This window comes from Mus caroli, unplaced genomic scaffold (genome assembly GCF_978045245.1).
Source record: "Mus caroli unplaced genomic scaffold, Mus_caroli_1 scaffold_9, whole genome shotgun sequence".
Taxonomy (NCBI): domain Eukaryota; kingdom Metazoa; phylum Chordata; class Mammalia; order Rodentia; family Muridae; genus Mus; species Mus caroli.
Window position 1 is genome coordinate 65,317,828 of NW_028227264.1, and position 18,197 is coordinate 65,336,024.

General features: G+C 44.9%; 1 protein-coding gene across 1 annotated transcript in view; it reads right to left on the reverse strand.

Moving 5' to 3' along the window:
- The window catches only part of Reep3 (receptor accessory protein 3), a 90,643-nt gene that overhangs the window by 61,430 nt on the left and 11,016 nt on the right, over positions 1-18,197 (reverse strand). The window lies entirely within an intron of this gene.

The window sequence follows — 18,197 nt, forward strand, 5'->3', positions numbered from 1 at the left end:
AGTTAACTTCAGCATTACACCCCCCAAAACCTTTGTATCACAAGTTACGCTTCTAATACTGTAAGAGATTTCAAACCACTAACTGTTAAAACAAATATTGCGGAGTTCATTTGATGAGTCTCCATATGTCGAAGTATAATGTTGCTTGGCAAATTCTTATTTTCACTCCTTTCAGAATCAAACACATGGTATTTTAATATATTAAAGGACAAAAACAAGACAAACAAACAAACAAACAAAAACCCCAACCAGACTAGAGAGTAACTAAAAATGGTAGAAGTAATACCAAATAAACACAATGAACTACAGAATCAAAAGTCAGAAGGGTGGAAGACAGCAGCAGCAGGTTTGTCTGGATGAGTGTCTGCAATTAGCGTCCCACCCTCAGAACAACAGGAAATGCAACATAGTTACCAAAGCGTCCTCTGTGCATCCCACAAGGGCTGTTTTGCCTGCACTCAGACTGGAGCAGGGTTGACAAACCGGATGGACTAACTCATAGTGGTCGTCCCTTCGGCCCCATTCCTGTGGTAAGCACAGACCACTAGTTATTCACCACATTCGAATTCTGTGGTGTCATCTTGGCTCATCAGCCTTGTACCAACAACAGTCTGAAGTTCTATAGAGCCGCCTGTGACCAACCAGTACTGCCTTGTTCTAAACCTTTATTTCTCCATGAAGGCTCATCCTAGCATTAGATCAAGATTGACCATAGGTTATTTTTTTTTTTTTTTTTTTTTGGTTTTTCGAGACAGGGTTTCTCTGTGTAGCCTTGGCTGTCCTGGAACTCACTTTGTAGACCAGGCTGGCCTCGAACTCAGAAATCCGCCTGCCTCTGCCTCCCGAGTGCTGGGATTAAAGGCGTGCGCCACCACGCCCGGCTAGGTTATTTTTTTTAAGCTCCCTTGAGAGAAAAAGTTGTAGTATATTTTACATTTTTCTTCAAGTATAGAAACTGCTTCAGGAAGCCCATAAACACAAGAGGGGCAGTGTCGAGGGCAGGCAGAGTGTACGAAGCTTGTACCCTTGCTTGTGAAATTTCATGTGTGAGGTTTCCTTTAGAATTCAGTAATACAGTGCAGTGTTCATCACTTTAAAGAAGTTCTTATTCCTACTTGATAAGGCTACATGATGCCTTTCTTTTTCACGGATTGCCAGGAAACCAAGAATCCAATCTGTTGCTCCGCTACATCAATTATGCCGGCTCATTGTATTGAGTATTTATATTTTTATTTGCAAAATTTTCTTTGGTTTGCGACTTTCTTCTCCGTCCTCCTGTTTTTCCCTCATTATATCCACTTGGTCTTCAAGCATCCAAAACAGCACACCAGAGAATACAATTGTAAAGTGACAGTGGTGCGGTTAAGGAAGCAGGTGCTTCTAATAGGAGTCACAACACCGGAAAGGCACTTCCTCTCATGCCTGGAGCCGTTCCATTGAATCCCAGGACTCCTTAAAGGGATGGGTGCGCTGGTGAGTTTGTAATCTTAGCTCTGGGGAGGTGGAGGCAGGTGAGTTCCTAGGATTCAGTGGACACTTTCCCAGGCTACTTTGCAAATTCCAAGCCAGTGAGGAGAGGCTGGCTTGTTGTTGTTGTTGTTGTTTTTGTTTTTGAGACAGGGTTTCTCTGTGTAGCCCTGGCTGTTCTAGAACTTACTCCATAACACTTGTGTGCTCCCTGTCTGCCCCCAAATTCAACATATATTTAAGAATTCTATTCATCCTGGTTTACAAAGTGAGTTCCAGGACATCCAGGGCTATACAGAAAAACCCTGTCTTGAAAAAAAAAATCTATTTATTCATTATCACTATACAACAGTAGCTTTCTGATTTTTTGCAGACTATTTCTCCCTCCCAGAGAAAATCTTTTTGTAGAGCCTCCTCCATCTGGACTCACCTCCAGCAGCTTCTGAAGACACACTGACCTGGGAAAGAGAGACCCTTAGAAGCAGAGGTAGAGCATCTACATTCTACATTCTGCATCCCCAACAGTGATGCGTGACAATGTAGCGCTCACTCAGCCACTGTCCTCTCAGCCGATGTCCTGCTCACTCTCATTTTGGATTAAAACTCATTCTGAAGAAACAATAGGCTGTCAGCATGGCAAGATGGGTTCAGTCCTAACTGGACTTATTATTAACTTCTTCTGAGAGGGTGTCATTTAACTAACGCTGACTCTAACTTGTGACCGTCCTGCTCAGCTTCCCTAGTGCTGGAGTCACAGTGTGTGATATTACCCCTGGCTCTAACGAGATGTAAACATTTCCTTTTGAGATTTTTTTTTTATTTTTAAAAAATGTATATGCCCAGATGTATGTTATACATCATGTATATGCAGTGTTCTCATAGGTTAGAAGAAGGATCCCCTGGGAGGGTTGTAAGCTGTCATATTCTGATCAGACTTTTAAAGTAGCAAGTTGTTTTGACTCTTGTTTCTTGACTTACATAAGCTTAAGTGATTGTGACAAAGTGAGCTACACCCGTAAACTGAAACATCAGCTTGAAAACCTTTAGGCAGGGTCCCGGTACCCCTGAAATTCACTCCAGGACAACCCCAAACTTATGGTCCTCCAGCTTGCCGAACCTCCATCTCCCAAATGCAAGAATTACAGGTATCTGCTACCATGTACAAATTTATATGGTGCTGAGGCTGGATCATGACTTTGTGCATAGGAGGCAAACCCTCTACCAACTGAGCTATGGTCTCAGCTCACAACGTATAAATCTTTGAAAACAAAGATACTTTCCTATAAACAATGATTAGCAGTCAAATCAAGGTCAAGTGGAACACAATACACTTGTTACAGTCCAGCGATGGAACCCTGGTGAGTCACTGTACCATTGTTTATGGGGCTAGTGAATGCATCTCACACATACACACACACACACACACACACACACACACACACACACCCCAGTCAAAGCAAATGTGCGACTTCTGTCTTTTACAGAGATTTGTTGCTGCTTAACTACAATTAAGGGGCTATAGCCTAAAAGAAAAACAGCAACGGGGGAGAAGTTGGGTTCATGTAGAAGAGACTCCCCCTGAATACTAAGTAGTTCTAGAACGGAAGGTCCACATTTAAAACTGTTAAGGACAGAAAGAGACAGTACCATTCCTTGGGGAGACTTTGTACACATTATCAAGAGCTAAGAAGCTTGGAATTTTCATGTTGTCAGAGCTAAACTTAATTTTACACCACAGGGACTCAGATTTCTACTCTAAAAGGAAACAGAAAGTTAAAGGGAAAAAGAAAAGACCACATAGCACATCAGACTCCTCCTGCCCCTTTCCAGTCTCCCTCCTCTGGCCATGCCCTCTCTACTACCGCAAGACCCTACTGCATGGTAACCTCTAGCTCATGGGAAATGCTTGCAAGAATGCTGAGGGGCTCAGAGATGTAGCTTAGTGGGTAGAGAGCTTGTTTAGCATGCACGAGGCCTTGAGTTTAATCTCCAGCACAGCATCCACAGGGGTAGAGGGTTAGTGGTACATGCCCATAGACCGAGGACCAGGAGATGGACTGTCAGACGTTCAAGGTCATGCTTAGCTATTTAATAAGTTCTAGGCCAGCCTGGGCTACCTCCATGAGACCTCATCTCAATGGGGCAAAAATGTAGGTGATGTAAAGGTTACTGTGATAGTTCTACAAACCACACAAACAATGCTCAGAGAGGTTGAAGAGTTTAGGATTGATTGATTGATTGATTGATCCAGGGAGGGTTGGTTGACCCTGACACAGAACACAGGGCTTTTTTTTTATTAGGTATTTTCCTCATTTACATTTCCAATGTTATCCCAAAAGTCCCGCATACCCTCCCCCCCACTCCCCTACCCACCCACTACCACTTTTTGGCCCTGGCGTTCCCCTGTACTGAGGCATATAAAGTTTGCAAGTCCTATGGGCCTCTCTTTCTAGTGACTAGGCCATCTTTTGATACATATGCAGCTAGAGTCAAGAGCTCCGGGGTACTGGTTAGTTCATAATGTTGCTCCACCTATAGGGTTGCAGATCCCTTTAGCTCCTTGGGTACTTTTTCTAGCTCCTCCACTGGGGGCCCTGTGATCCATTCAATAGCTGACTGTGAGCATCCACTTGGCTCCTTACTTTTAAGACCTTTGCTCTCCTATACCTGAAACAAAACCCAGAGAAAAGTCTGTATGATTTCACACACTGCATAGCTCACTTTTCCCATGTTAGCAGATGAAAGCAACATATGGATCTAAGCCATCACAGTTGTAACCTGGTAAAAGAAAATTGTCCTAAAGAGACCTGAACCCAGCGGTACACTCAATCTGCCAGGGCCCATCCTTAGCTTTGAGTATTATTCGCCCCATTCCCAGATTCCCATCAAACTCGTTAGGTGGCAAAGACTTGAAGAGGTCACAGATTCCTCCTCTTCTGACCAACTCCTGACTCTTGAGTGAGTTTTTGCTCGGGAACCTCAGGCTTTATTTAGCTTCTTAAGCACAGGATCTGTAAAACCACACTTACCATTAGCCTCCCTGACTAAAAGAGCATTTAAGAGTTGAGTTGTAATCTAAGGTTTAAAAACAAAAAACACCAAACCAGATCTGGTGGAAGGGAAAAAAAAAAAAAAAAAAAAAAAAACCATACAAACCAGTTTTGAAATGTTGAGAAAATTTCCTTTCCTAAAATATACCCGATTACGCCAATAAAGCAGAGCCTAGTAAGGCAAGCCATATGCAGGGATTCGTGGTCTGCCGCTCACTACTTCCAACTTCCCAAAATGAAGTCAGGTCTAAATCTTCTGCCAACGCCATCCATAAAACACTCATTCCCACTGCACCTCCTAAGCTTCAGTCCCCTCCTGTCCCCCCAGAAATCTCTGCTAGGAGTCTGCCAAACTGAAGTGAACTTAGCAGTTTGTTTTCATAGCATCTGTTGTTGTTATCATCATCATTATCACCACCACCACCACCATCCTGTACCCTCCTCCTTCTCCTCCTCCTCCGCTTTTCAAGACAGGGTCTCTGTGTAGCCCTGGCCATCCTGGAACTCATTCAGACATCCATCTGCCTCTGCTTCCCAAGTGCTGGGATTAAAGGCGTGCATTACCACCGATCGGTCAAAACATCTTTTAATTCTCCTTTAGACAAAACCTATCACCGATGGCAAGGTGCATGCCAGACTCTACTACAACTTCCCTCGCCTATGACCGCATCTGTGTATAATTCTTTATTTTTTGACTTGTGGTGCTGGGGAAACTGCTGGGGGCTTTCAGAGACCAGTTCTCTGCTCATTATTCACACAGGGTCTCTGGTTTCTCTACTTTTTTTTTTTTTTACTATTTTGAAGATGGAGTCTTGCTACATAGTTCAGGCTAGCCTCAAGATCATGCTCGGCCAGACTAAACCTCCCAAATGCTTAGGATGGCAGGCAAGCATCCATTTACTGGAAGCCTAAGCGTTATTATTTTTGTGTTTCTTAAACCACTTCCTTCGTTTCTTTCACTCAGATCCTTCGAGTGTCTACAATATCGCCGAGGCAGTAAATTTCCCCACGCCACTCCCTATGGCTAGAACAATCTCTCTCTTCATGTTGACAGCTACACTCCTCTCAAACTTACATTAACGGGGTTGAAAGGCTTATTAGCCTCTTTCTGTGGGACAGACAATAGCATACATTATGGTATCAAAACATATCGAGAACATAGTGATCAGACACCATAAAGGCATTTAAAAACGCTCTTGACATTTTCTTGAGCCACTACCCCGACAGAGGGACATCTAAGCATCTCCTCCAGTCCAAGGACACCAGGGAGGTGGGAGCATTCTTTTCTATCTTGGACAACTGAACAGAAAAAGAAATAAACAGGTCACAAGAACTCTTGCACTACCTAATTTGATCCTGAGTTCAGTCACTGCAGAAGTCAGCCTGCTGGCTGGTTGGCACCAAGTCCTCTCCTCTTTGGAAGCATTGTTCATGAGTTTGGAAGGGAAAGTTTGGACAACACCACACTATTACCCCTCTGAGCAAAGGTGCAGTCTTTCCCAATTCTGACTTGGTTGGGCATCCCCCATTCCTGAAAGAAGCCCCATGGAAATATAGACAATAAATAGTAAAGCCAAGTCAAAGTCCTTCCTTAGGAGTGCTCTCTATGTCAGTCTCCCAAGTATAAGATTTAGACATTGATTTTACTTAACTTCATTTTTTTTTTTTTGTTAGGGATGCTGGTACATGCTTTTAATCCCAGCACATGGGAGGTAGATGCAAGCTGACCTATGAGTTCAAGGCCAGTCTGGTCATAGCAAGTTCCAGAACAGGGCTATAAAGAGAAACCCTGTCTCACAAAACAAAACAATCAGTTTTTATCAGTGTGTACATTTGTGTCCCTGTATCTGCCACCCCTAGAAGCCAGAAGTGGGTGTCATGGGACTTATAGGCTACTGTAAACTATTTGCTGTGCCCTCTGGAAGAACAGCAAATGCAGGTGTGAGGACCAAGTCTAAACGTCTAGCTCCCATGTTAAAAAAAACAAAAACGAAAAACCCCCAAAAGCTGGGCACAGCGTTGGTGCCTATCATCTAGCAGTAGCCCTCCAAGACAAGCAGGCAGATACCCAGACACCCAGCAAACTTCCAGTTCAGAGAGACCCCCTAACTCAAGGCAATAAAGCAGAGACATATAAAAGAAAGTTCTAGAAGTCCTGCTTTGGGGTCCACATACTCACACAAGCTTGCTCACACCCATCACACCCATAAGCAAATACTTAAAAACAAAACAAAACAAAACAAAATGTATTTATGAACCTAGGCTGGCCTTGAACTCCTGAATTCCTGCACCATCTCTTGAGTGCTGGGATTGCAGGCATGTGTCACCGCATTCAGTTCTATGTAGTGTTGGGAATTGAATCCAGGGCTTAGTCCGTGCAAGGCAAGCACTTTGCCAGCTGAGCTCTATCACTGCACCGGAAGGTATGTATTTTGACTTTGTAGGAAATTACCATCACAATATTAAACGAGTAATCTCTCTCGTTAATTAACACTGGTCCTAAGCCCTTCGGTTGTCCATGGTGCCAGTGGGTATTTGGTTTCCGTTGTAATCACAGATTCCTCAGGGTTTGAATGGTGCTATCACTAGTACACTTAAGTATGCTATTAAAGACTTTTTAGTTATTAAACAAACAAAAAACCAGGGCTGGGCTGCAGCTTAGTGGGCAGAGACCTTGTCTATCAAGCGTGAGACCCGGGTTCTATCCCCAGCTCTACAGAAACAGAGTATGCCGGTGGATGCCTGGAATCCCGGCCCTCATAGCACGGGGAGGAAGATCATCCTGGGCTACACAGTTGAGTCAGTAAGTCTAGAGCTAGCCTGGGCTACAGGAGACCCTGACTCAAAAAAACCCACTCAGACCCTGTATTTTCTCTTGCTTGTTACTGGTGAGGGCTCCACCACGGGCATAGCTCTGCTTTGGTTTTCTGGGTAGCTAGAGACAGGGCCTTCAAGCGGATCTCCGTGCTTACATTTCTCAGAAGCTTTGTTCTAAAAGAGAGAATCAAGACAGTGTCTAAGGCAGTCTCTCACTAGGCACTGTGGGGCTGGAGAAGGCAGAGTGTACTTTCAGAACGTCCCACATCTGATGCACACGCATCCCACAGACCAGTGCTTACCCATCAAGAGAGCGCTTAATGTCACTTACATCTATGGCAAAACAATCAAAACAAAGCAAAAGAAAAGAAAAACCCAAACCCCAGTACGTTCGTTCACGTTCATGAATTTCTTTTCTTTAAATGCACAACCAGTTAGTTTCCCAGACCAACTCTGAACGAACTTGATTTCCATTTGATTGTAAAGATTTAACAGTTTAATTTAAGCTTTAACTCTTTCTCCAAATACATAAAGAGGGCTGAAATATGGTTTGGCATTACATAATGTTGCCACCTCCTCCTGAAACAGAACTGAGCGCCTAGCAACAGCAGGGGGTCATCTCAGGAGAGCACCGATTGCTCACTGGAGCATTCTCGACACAGATGCTTTCCTGGGTTTACCGTGCCCAACCCTGCGCCTCGGGAAGACTGGCCTCTAATGGCAATCAGTAACTGATGGTCACGGTGCCTCTACCTCTCAGTTACAATAACACCAAATAAACTGTGAAACATCTGAAGGAGATACACATCTCTTATACAGCATGTTTTCCCCCAGGGATATAGTTTTAAATTCATATTTATTATGGCTGTGCTTTCCTGTCATCTTTCCGTGGCTTCCCAGGTTGCCAGGCTTGGACAGTAACACCCACTCCCCCACCAGCTGGCCTATTGGTTTTGTTTTTGTTTTGTTTTTTGTCTTTTTGATAGGAAGGCTTAGTTTTCTTGGTGTTACCTTTCTGATTCTATCTCCCATACAACAGATCAAAGCATGACTCTTACAGAGTAATGAAGGTGCCTAAGTGTTAGCTTTCTTTTTTCCCTTTCTTCCTTCCTCTCTTTTGGAGACAAAGTCTCACTAGGTAGTCTCCACCTGTTGATGCTCGGCAGAGCTGGGATTTAGAGGAGTGTATAGCACCACGTTCAACCTTAGATGATATTTCTTAAAATATTCATCTGGTGTTCAAGACTAGACTTTTACTTCCTGCAGTCATCCACCCAGCCTTTCAAGTCGCAGGTAGATTTTGAAACACAGTTTCCACTTAATCCCAAAAGTATAACAGTAATCAAAGATGGAGGGTGCTCTGGCTCCCTTGGTAAAGACAGAGAATAGGAACTCACTCGGCTTAATACACCACTGCTACCATGTTAGAAAGGCACATGCTGGCCAGGAGTGGTGGCGCACGCCTTTAATCCCAGCACTTGGGAGGCAGAGGCAGGCGGATTTCTGAGTTCGAGGCCAGCCTGGTCTACAGAGTGAGTGCCAGGACAGCCAAGGCTGCACAGAGAAACCCTGTCTCGAAAAACAAAACAAAACAAAAAAAAAAAAAAAAAAAAAAGGCATGTGCTTTCTGTGCTCCTTGGCTATATTCATTCTCTCTCTCTCTTCCTTCTTCTTCTTTTTTTTTTTCTTTCAATATAGGGTTTCTCCTTGCAGCCCTGGCTGTCCTGAAAAATCTGTAGACCAGGTAGGCTGGCCTCAAACTCATAGAGATCCACCAGCCCCTGCCTCTACAAGAGTGCTAGGATTAAGGGTGTGTGGCAACCATCGCTGGCTTTCCTTGGCTATTATCAGGCACACTACTTTTTATTTTTTTTGTAAAATGACTGTCCATGTATCTTTTTATGTTCTGCATATGACACGTCTTGCTTTTCAGAAAGACAACAGCCTGTATTACACTTTATTTTGTGTGCACACGTGTGCATATGCGCCGCAGTGGAAGTCATAGGATAACTGCAGAAGTTGGATTCCTTCTTCCACTGTGTGGGGCACTGAGGACCGATCTCAGGTGGCTAGCCTTGCTGGAAAGTACACTTCTGAGCCGTTTCGTCGACCCTATTTCTCTTTCCTTTCCTTTCCTTTCCTTTCCTTTCCTTTCCTTTCCTTTCCTTTCCTTTCCTTTCCTTTCCTTTCCTTTCTTCTTCTCTTTCTCTTTCTCTCTCTCTCTCTCTCTCTCTTTTTTTTTTTTGTCTAGATAGGGTTTCTCTGTGTATCCCTGGCTGTCCTGTAACTCACTCTATAGACCAGGCTGGTACCTTTGTATGCTCCTAATATTTTGTCCCATTCCGGTTTCTTTCCCACTCTCCATGCTGTCTTTATCACTTGACAGAGAAGTATACAATTTCAGTCTACTTCAACCTATCATCATCAGCCTTTCCCATTGAATGCAAGCTGCTGGTCCCACTTATGATTGCTTTTCCCAATCTTAATGTCATAAAAGGTATCTTTCAATAGTCTAGAATCTTTATTGTTTTATTTCTGTGACCTCACCAGAACTGACTGAGTGTGGTTTGAGGTGGAGGCTGTGACCAGAGAGACAAGGGTGTGTAACCCAAGATGTCTTTCCTGTGCTTTCCTTAATGTTCTGTGCTCTATGCCATTACCCATCTCCTTGCCTGTTCCTGCCCTAATGCTGCACCGTCTCAATTCCTATAGACGTACAGTAATTCTCAGGCTGGACTGAGTCATTTCCCCTAATGCTCGAATGTACCATCATCCTACCATAACGGCTTGCTTTTTTGCTGCCACACTATCTGGGGAGCCTTGCGTGTCCCTTATGCAGAGATAAGACCTAACACCCTTTTCTTGTCATCGATGAATTCCCTATGTTATGAACTCCTCTGGTTCCTACTCGGAACACTGACAGCCAAACTGTCAAGCTGCCCTCCTAGCTTCTACTTTAAAACACAAATCGTGACTCTGACCACTGCCGCCACCTGGGGCCTTGTTACCTACCATTCGCTTGACTAGTTCACCGAATGAGCCTATTGAAGCTCCTCCTTTGTCCCCAGTCTGCCCTCCACAGCCCAGAGATCTTTTAAAACACAAGATCCGATCTGCCCTCCACAGCCCAGAGATCTTTTAAAACACAAGATCCGACCGGGCCACTTGCCCCTCTCTTCTCAAAACCCCCACGTGCTCAGTGAAAGTCCCCAAGCTTTCAACAATGGCCTTTGCCACTGGTGACACCATTGCTCTGTTAAAGCCACATGCAACCCCACAGCTGTCTCAGGAAGCCTTGGGGCTTGCCCTTGGTAGGCAGCTTCACTGGAACTCTCTTCAGGCTAAGTGGAGCTTCGCAGCCAAGGCCCCCACTGCCTGCAAGTCTTTGTTCAAAGTCAGCCTCTCACTTCCTTTGCTATCCGAGATTGGAAATAAGTCATTCCACGGCTAGACCAAAGAAAAACACAATCCAGACAGTGTTTTATCTTTTGACAGAAGTACATCCGGGAAGAAGTACCCACAGTAACTATTCAATAGTTCACACATCCACTTCTTTCCAATAGCTGATTCGTGTCCTCCTGTTTGCAAAAATAAGACAGCTGGAGAAATTAATCTAAGGCACGCTAAATACAACACAATGACAGAGGAGAGCCCTTTGCTGACCAGAGATCAGCTGTTTTTTTTTTTTTTTTTTTTTGGTTTTTCGAGACAGGGTTTCTCTGTATAGCCCTGGCTGTCCTGGAACTCACTTTGTAGACCAGGCTGGCCTCGAACTCAGAAATTCGCCTGCCTCCGCCTCCCGAGTGCTGGGATTAAAGGCGTGCGCCACCACGCCCGGCTAGCTGTTTTCTTTTTAATGTGTGGAGAAGAACTATGTAAGTTCAGAGGCTGTTACTTCAATGAATTAATCTCTAACTGAAACTTACACAAGTGGAGGAGGGGTCTCAAGGTGTTGGGGTATGTTTCCAGTAGCAGTTTTAGCAAATGCCACTCTTAAAATGTACTATATAATACACCGTCCACACTGTAGAATATATGCAGTGTACTTGTGAATCATAAAGACTCAATAAAACACATGAGCCCCAGTCCCCACGACAGGGTTTCTCTGTGTAGCCCTGGCTGTTCTGGAGTTTGCTCTGTAGACCAGGGGCTGGGAACTTGGAGATCCACCTGCCTCTGCTTCCTAAGTACTGGGGTTAAAAGCCCCCCCCCCCATTTCTTTCTTTCTTAAGGAAGATGACTTTTAAAGACAGAGGTTCAAAGACTCTGTGCTTTGGGAAGCTTTTCTTACCCCTTCTAGGTGAGAAACCCTTTCCCCACACCACCATAACACCTTGTTCCTACTTGTTCACACACACACACACACACACACACACACACACCAGTTACACAGAAATAGGACTGGGGGATAAGCACCCACTCCCAGTGTGTCTTAGTCAGGGTTTCTATTCCTGCACAACATCATGACCAAGAAGCAAGTTGGGGAGGAAAGGGTTTATTCAGCTTACACTTCCATGCTGCTGTTCATCACCAAAGGAAGTCAGGACTGGAACTCAGACAGGTCAGGGAGCAGGAGCTGATACAGAGGCCATGGAGGGATGTTCTTTACTGGCTTGCCTCCCTTGGCTTGCTCAGCCTACTCTCTTATAGAACCCAAGACTACCAGCCCAGGGATGGTCCCACCCACAAGGGGCCTTTCCCCCTTGATCACTAATTGAGAAATGCCTTACAGTTGGATCTCATGGAGGCATTTCCTCAACTGAAGCTCCTTTCTCTGTGATAACTCCAGCTGTGTCAAGTTGACATAAAAATAGCCAGTACACAGTGTGATTTGCTGAAAGTAGCGTCAGGACAGACTCCCTGTGCTATTTGTCACTCAGAAAGCAGTTAAGACTTAACTGCTGTATCTGGAATCTTTGCGTCAACACACCTAAAAGTTTCTCACTATCACAGGTTTTGGATCGATGGCCATCTCTCGGATTCATTGTCAGTTTGTGCAGAGAGTCTACATGTAACTTCTGTGAAGTGCCTTTGCTTCAGTTAATCCTTTCCACAGAACGCTTCCTTCCCTTCTGCGTTTCTAGCCAAAGAGACCTTTTCCTGGATTAGTTTCCATAACAACACATTGAACCCCATTTTAAATACCATATAGCTTTTCTTTTCTTTCTTTTTCCTTCCTTTCTCCCTTCCTTCCTTTCTTTCCTTTTTTTTTTTTTTTTTTTTTTTTTGTTTTTTTTTCGAGACAGGGTTTCTCTGTGTAGCCCTGGCTGTCCTGGAACTCACTCTGTAGACCAGGCTGGCCTCGAACTCAGAAATCCACCTGCCTCTGCCTCCCAAGTGCTGGGATTAAAGGCGTGTGCCACCACTGCTCAGTCCATATAGCTTTTCTTAGATTTTAGGGGAAGGACAAGCAAGAGAACTTGGACACACACATACACACTCCAGCTACACAGAAATAGGACTGGGGGATAAGCACCCACTCCCAGTGTGATTTGCTGAAAGTAGTGTCAGGACAGACTACCTGTGCTATCTATCACTCAGAAAACTCACAGCTTGTGAGGACATCCCAAGTAATGGAGCCCTTTAAGAGTTGACTTCTTTAGAGATCTATTTTTAAAGCTCTGTGTGTGTGTGTGTGTGTGTGTGTGTGTGTGTGTGTGTGCAGGTACCTGTGAAACCCGGAAAGAGGTGTTGGGTTGCTTCGAGCTACGGTCAGCTATGAGTCACCACGTGGATACCGGGGACCAACCCTGGGTCTTCTGCAAGAGCAGCAAGTGCCCTTAACCACTCTGTCATCTCTCCAGAGCTGTAAGCTAGTTTTATATTGAGGACACTTTAACTAGCAGAAAGAATTTTGATACACTTACTATACAGATAAACAAGCCTCGGGCGCCATTCCCAGAAGCTTTACAAATGGCCCTTTTGAGACAGTATAGACTGCAGCAGGCAGCCAGGCAGCCACTGCACAAACATGAGGTTTTACTGCTTGCTGAGCTATGTTCTCATGCTGGTTGAAGACGTGATATCCATTTTCAGGTTCAAATTCATGCTGTAATAAACTCCAGATATTCCATTTCCCATATTCGTCGCTTCTAAATACTTTTACAGTTAATACTAAAAAAAAAAAACACCAAGCTTCGTCTGAGAGGCGATCACTTCCTTTTAAACATTTAAAAATGATATGTGTATGTGTGTGTCCATCCATGTGCGTGCACATGTGTCCGTGCATGTGCACATATACGCTTTATATGTGTGCAGGTTAAAGGTGTCTGTTTTCTCCTTCTAGGGTGTGGATCCTAGAAATGGGGGTTGACCTCAGACCCTCCGGCTTGGTGGTAAGCATGGCCACCTGCTGAGTCACCTCGAAGGCCCGGGGAGGGGGGGAGGGGGGGCTGACTTCTTTACAGACCACTGACTGCTTCTTAGTAAACTTCAGAGATCTTTTTTAAGGGCTCAGATGGCATGCTTTAATATCACTGCATAGCCAAACCAACACCACTGTACCATTTTTACTTCTCTGTTTTAAAATGGTGGTCTTTGGCAGCTCACTCCAATGACAGTTTCTAACAAAATCCAGCAGAAGAGTTTGAAAGTATGACTGTGTTCCAGTCACAGAGGAGCCCCTGGAAACAGGGACACCCAGCTCATCCTAGGTCCATTCAATCAGATTCTTTGGGAATGGAGTCTGAGAAAACTTTTATCTCTATTTTTTGTTTTTGTGTGTGTGTGTGTTTTTTTTTTTTCCCGAGACAAGTTTTCTCTGCATAGCCCTGGCTGTCCTGGAACTCTGTAGACCAGGCTGGCCTCGAACTCAGAAATCCGCCTGTCTCTGCCTCCCAAGTGCTGGCATTAAGGGCGTGCCCCACCACACCCGGGGTGTCCGTCTCTCTCTCTCTCTTTTTAAAAAAACCAAGCTTCCAATAAGCTATAGTACTCCTGAGCTCCAAGGATGTACCATCTTCTTTGTGACAGGGTCTCATTAGGTTGCCCAGGCTGGTTTGAAACACAAGGGCTCAGTTGAGCCTCTGACCTTGACATCCAGGGGGACAGGTGTCACCGCCCAGGCCCTGTTCTATTTTAATGAGGCAGGCACTCAGTGTCTGTAGGAAAGTGTCTGTGATGCTAATGAGGGATTCAACATCCAAGTGAAAATGGATTCTGCCAGCTCTAGGAGGCAGAGGCAGAGAGACAGAGGCAGTCAGATCTCTGGGAGTCTGAGGCTAGCCTTAGAGAGATCTTGTCTCAAAAACAAACAACAGAAACAACAACAACAAAATCAAAATTGGATACCCTCCCTTAGGAACACTGCAACCCCAGAAATAACTTAAGAGACATTTTAGGAGGTCAAGGCCACCATCTGACCAACGGAATTTCTCAAATTAAGTAATGTTAGAATTGCTTTTCTGGCCCCAACCTGTAATGTTAAACCATGCATCTTACAGGATTCGTTTTTATCTTTCTTTTTTTCGAGGCAGGGTTTCTCTGTGTAGCCCTGGCTATCCTGGAACTCACTCTGTAGACTAGGCTGGCCTCAAACTCAGAAATTCGCCTGCCTCTGCCTCCCAAGTGCTGGGATTAAAGGCGTACGCCACCACACCCAGCTGGATTCGTTTTTTAAGATGTTGAACAAAGCTAGGCAATCTTTTAAGATAGGGTCTCATGCACTTTAGGAAGTCCTGAAATTGATTCTCCTGTCTCCGACTCCAAAATATCAGAAGTACTGGACGTGTGACCAGGTCCCAGTTCAAGGTTGGAAACTCTTGTTTCTTTACCATAAAGTTTTAGACCTGGTATCCTGGATTAAAATGTTAGCAAAACATGAAGACTGAAAAACCATAGCAAAGCAAGAATCTGTTGAGCTCTACAGGGAATCTAGGCCATCCACAGCCCATATGGAGGTAATACTCTCCAAGCTGAAAAATCTACATTGGCAAAGCCTTTTTACTTTGGAGTGACTGAGGCGGTTACTGGGATGGGGGTGGGGCGGGCCTGCGGGAAGGGGGTGTAGAGGTGACTTTCAAAATTCTAATCCAGTGTCTTAAAATTACAAATCTTTACACACAGAGCTGCACATTTACAAGCCGATGTCTCATATCCGGTTCTGGTTCCTCTGGCGCTGCTCTGTGTACGTGTCATTTAGTGACCAAGTGAGCACAGCAGAGAGAATGAACAAGAGCCAGTGACTAGGCTAACAAGCCAAGTAAATCCTGGCCACCGGAGAGTGACAGATGTCCTAGCCAGAGAGCTCCTACAGCAGTGACCCTGGGGACAGTACACACCTCTCCACACCACGTTTCCCTTCTGCATACAAAAGGAGCTCAGGGTGGTCGAGGATTACCACACACCAGGGTTCCAATCTGGTTCAGAGGATCTCTTCCCCTGATAGTTCAGAGCCATCCAGGGCCCAAGGCTAAAGCTTCCACTTCTAACCCTGAGGCACTGCTCTAAAACAGATGTGCGAGGTGAGTTCTTTCCTTCTCCCCTCCCCCTCCCTCCCCTTGTCTTTTACTTGGCTTGCAGAGACAGGGACTGAACCCAGGACTTCATGCATGCAAGAGAACTCTTAACACTGAGACATATCTCTAACTCAAACTAAAGTACTTTTATGGAAGTACTGGGTAGTCTCAAGCACTGTAAGGCTTTGGACTAGTCAACCACTCAAACAGATGATAGCATTTAAAACTCAAAGCACAGGGCTGGAGAGATGGCTCAGCAGTTAAGAGCACTGACTGGGGGGCTGGTGAGATGGCTCAGTGGGTAAGGGCACCCGACTGCTCTTCCGAAGGTCCAGAGTTCAAATCCCAGCAACCACATGGTGGCTCACAACCATCCGTAACGAGATCTGGCGCCCTCTTCTGGAGTGTCTGAAGACAACTACAGTATACATATAATAAAAATAAATAAATAAATAAATAAATCTTTAAAAAAAAAAAAAAAAGCCGGGCGTGGTGGCGCACGCCTTTAATCCCAGCACTCGGGAGGCAGAGGCAGGCGGATTTCTGAGTTCGAGGCCAGCCTGGTCTACAAAGTGAGTACAAAGTGAGTTCCAGGACAGCCAGGGCTATACAGAGAAACCCTGTCTCGAAAAACCAAAAAAAAAAAAAAAAAAAAAAAAGAGCACTGACTGCTCTTCCAGAAGTCCTGAGTTCAATTCCCAGCAACCACATGGTGTCTCACAACCATCTGTAATGGGATCCAATGTCCTCTTCTGGTGTGTCTGAAGAGAGTGACAGTGTACTCGCATACATAAAATAAATAAATATTAAAAAAAAAAAAACCCTACAAAGCACAGCCATTGAATGAAGAACATTAGTCTGCACTTCAGATGTCACTTTGTCTCTTAGGGTTGGTCACATTGATTCACATGGTTTTAAATACTGAATTACTTGTTTTATAGTATATGTAATATATCAGATAGATATATTATCTAATATAGATGATTTTCCTATCAGATAGATAAGAAAGCACTGCCTGGAGCTGGAGAAACATCGCAGTGGCTAAAGCACGTGCAGGAAAGAATGAGAGCTTAAGTGTGGAGCCCCAGAGCCCAGATAAAAGTGGGGTGCAGTAGCCCAGGCTTGTCATCCCCACACAGGCACAGTGAGAGAGGAGACAAGATACTGAAACACAAGAAGCCCCAAGATCTGTGAGGCTGGTGTACCCAGAGAACAGCGAGGACCAAAAGCCACAGATGTCCTCTACCCTCCTCACCAACGCCGAGACATGCACATGCCTCCTCCCCAATATTTAAGAAGGTTAAAGAGAAAGAGAAAAAGAAAACAGCTCTCATCTGACAAAGAAGGGAAGTAAGGAGAACGTGTAACTAGCTGGCTGTGCATCCCCTTCTAGAACCTCAAAAGCTCTTCACATAAATCTGCACTTGGACTTCCTTCGCTGGACTTACACCAGCTTTGAGGAAAAAGGACAAAAGACAGCCTGCCTGTCATTTTCTCAAAGGTTCTGGCCTTCTGTTCCAAGACTGGACTCGTCATGACAGGTGCGGCCCCTTCCCTGCCTCCATCTGTGGCCTGGCATCGCAATAGCACCGGCCCCTATACTAGCAAGAACATATGGGCTGGGAGGGGACCAGCCTCTCTTTCCTGTGGTATCTGCCTCCTGCTTGTCTCAGCTTGCCCCTTTAGTTACTGTAGGTAGCAGCGCCTAACCCTCTCCAATTGTTAATCACATCTCCAATGTAAGGGAAGGATAGGGGACACACACACTCATGTCAAATAGATGATAAAGTGAATTCTATCAATCTCTCAAGCTTAGGAGCAGGATGCCCTAACACCAATCGCTATACCCTTTCTACCTTTGGAGCTAACTCGTATCCTATGCTGGATTGGACTTTTTTCAAAAACTGACAGGCCACATATGTGCAGTTTAACTATGTGGAGGCATTTAAAGATGTTGTCATGTGATACACAGTCATAGCTGGCTTGCTTTTCGCATAGCACTGTAGTTCTCTGAATACCTCACACCCCGACCCCCAAACATACAGCCATGATCAGGATTATATTCAGATTTACAGTCGGCTCAACCATTCTGTACATACCAGTGCTACACACACACACACACACACACACACACTGAGTCTTCCCTAAGCAACTCACCCATGGCTCTCCAGAGGAAGCATACAAGCAGTACAGTCAAGATCTTCCCTGGGGTTCTTCCTTGCCTCCTGAGCTCACAGAGGACCACACACTGTTTTCATGAGGCTGGCAGTTAATGGTGAACAATTTTAGAGGTGATAAAATTGTCCTTTATGGGCTGTCAAGTTGACTCAGTGGGAAAAAGCACCTACCTGTGCAAGCAAGCCAGCCCGATGACCTGCGTTTGATCCCTGGTACCCACATAAAAAGC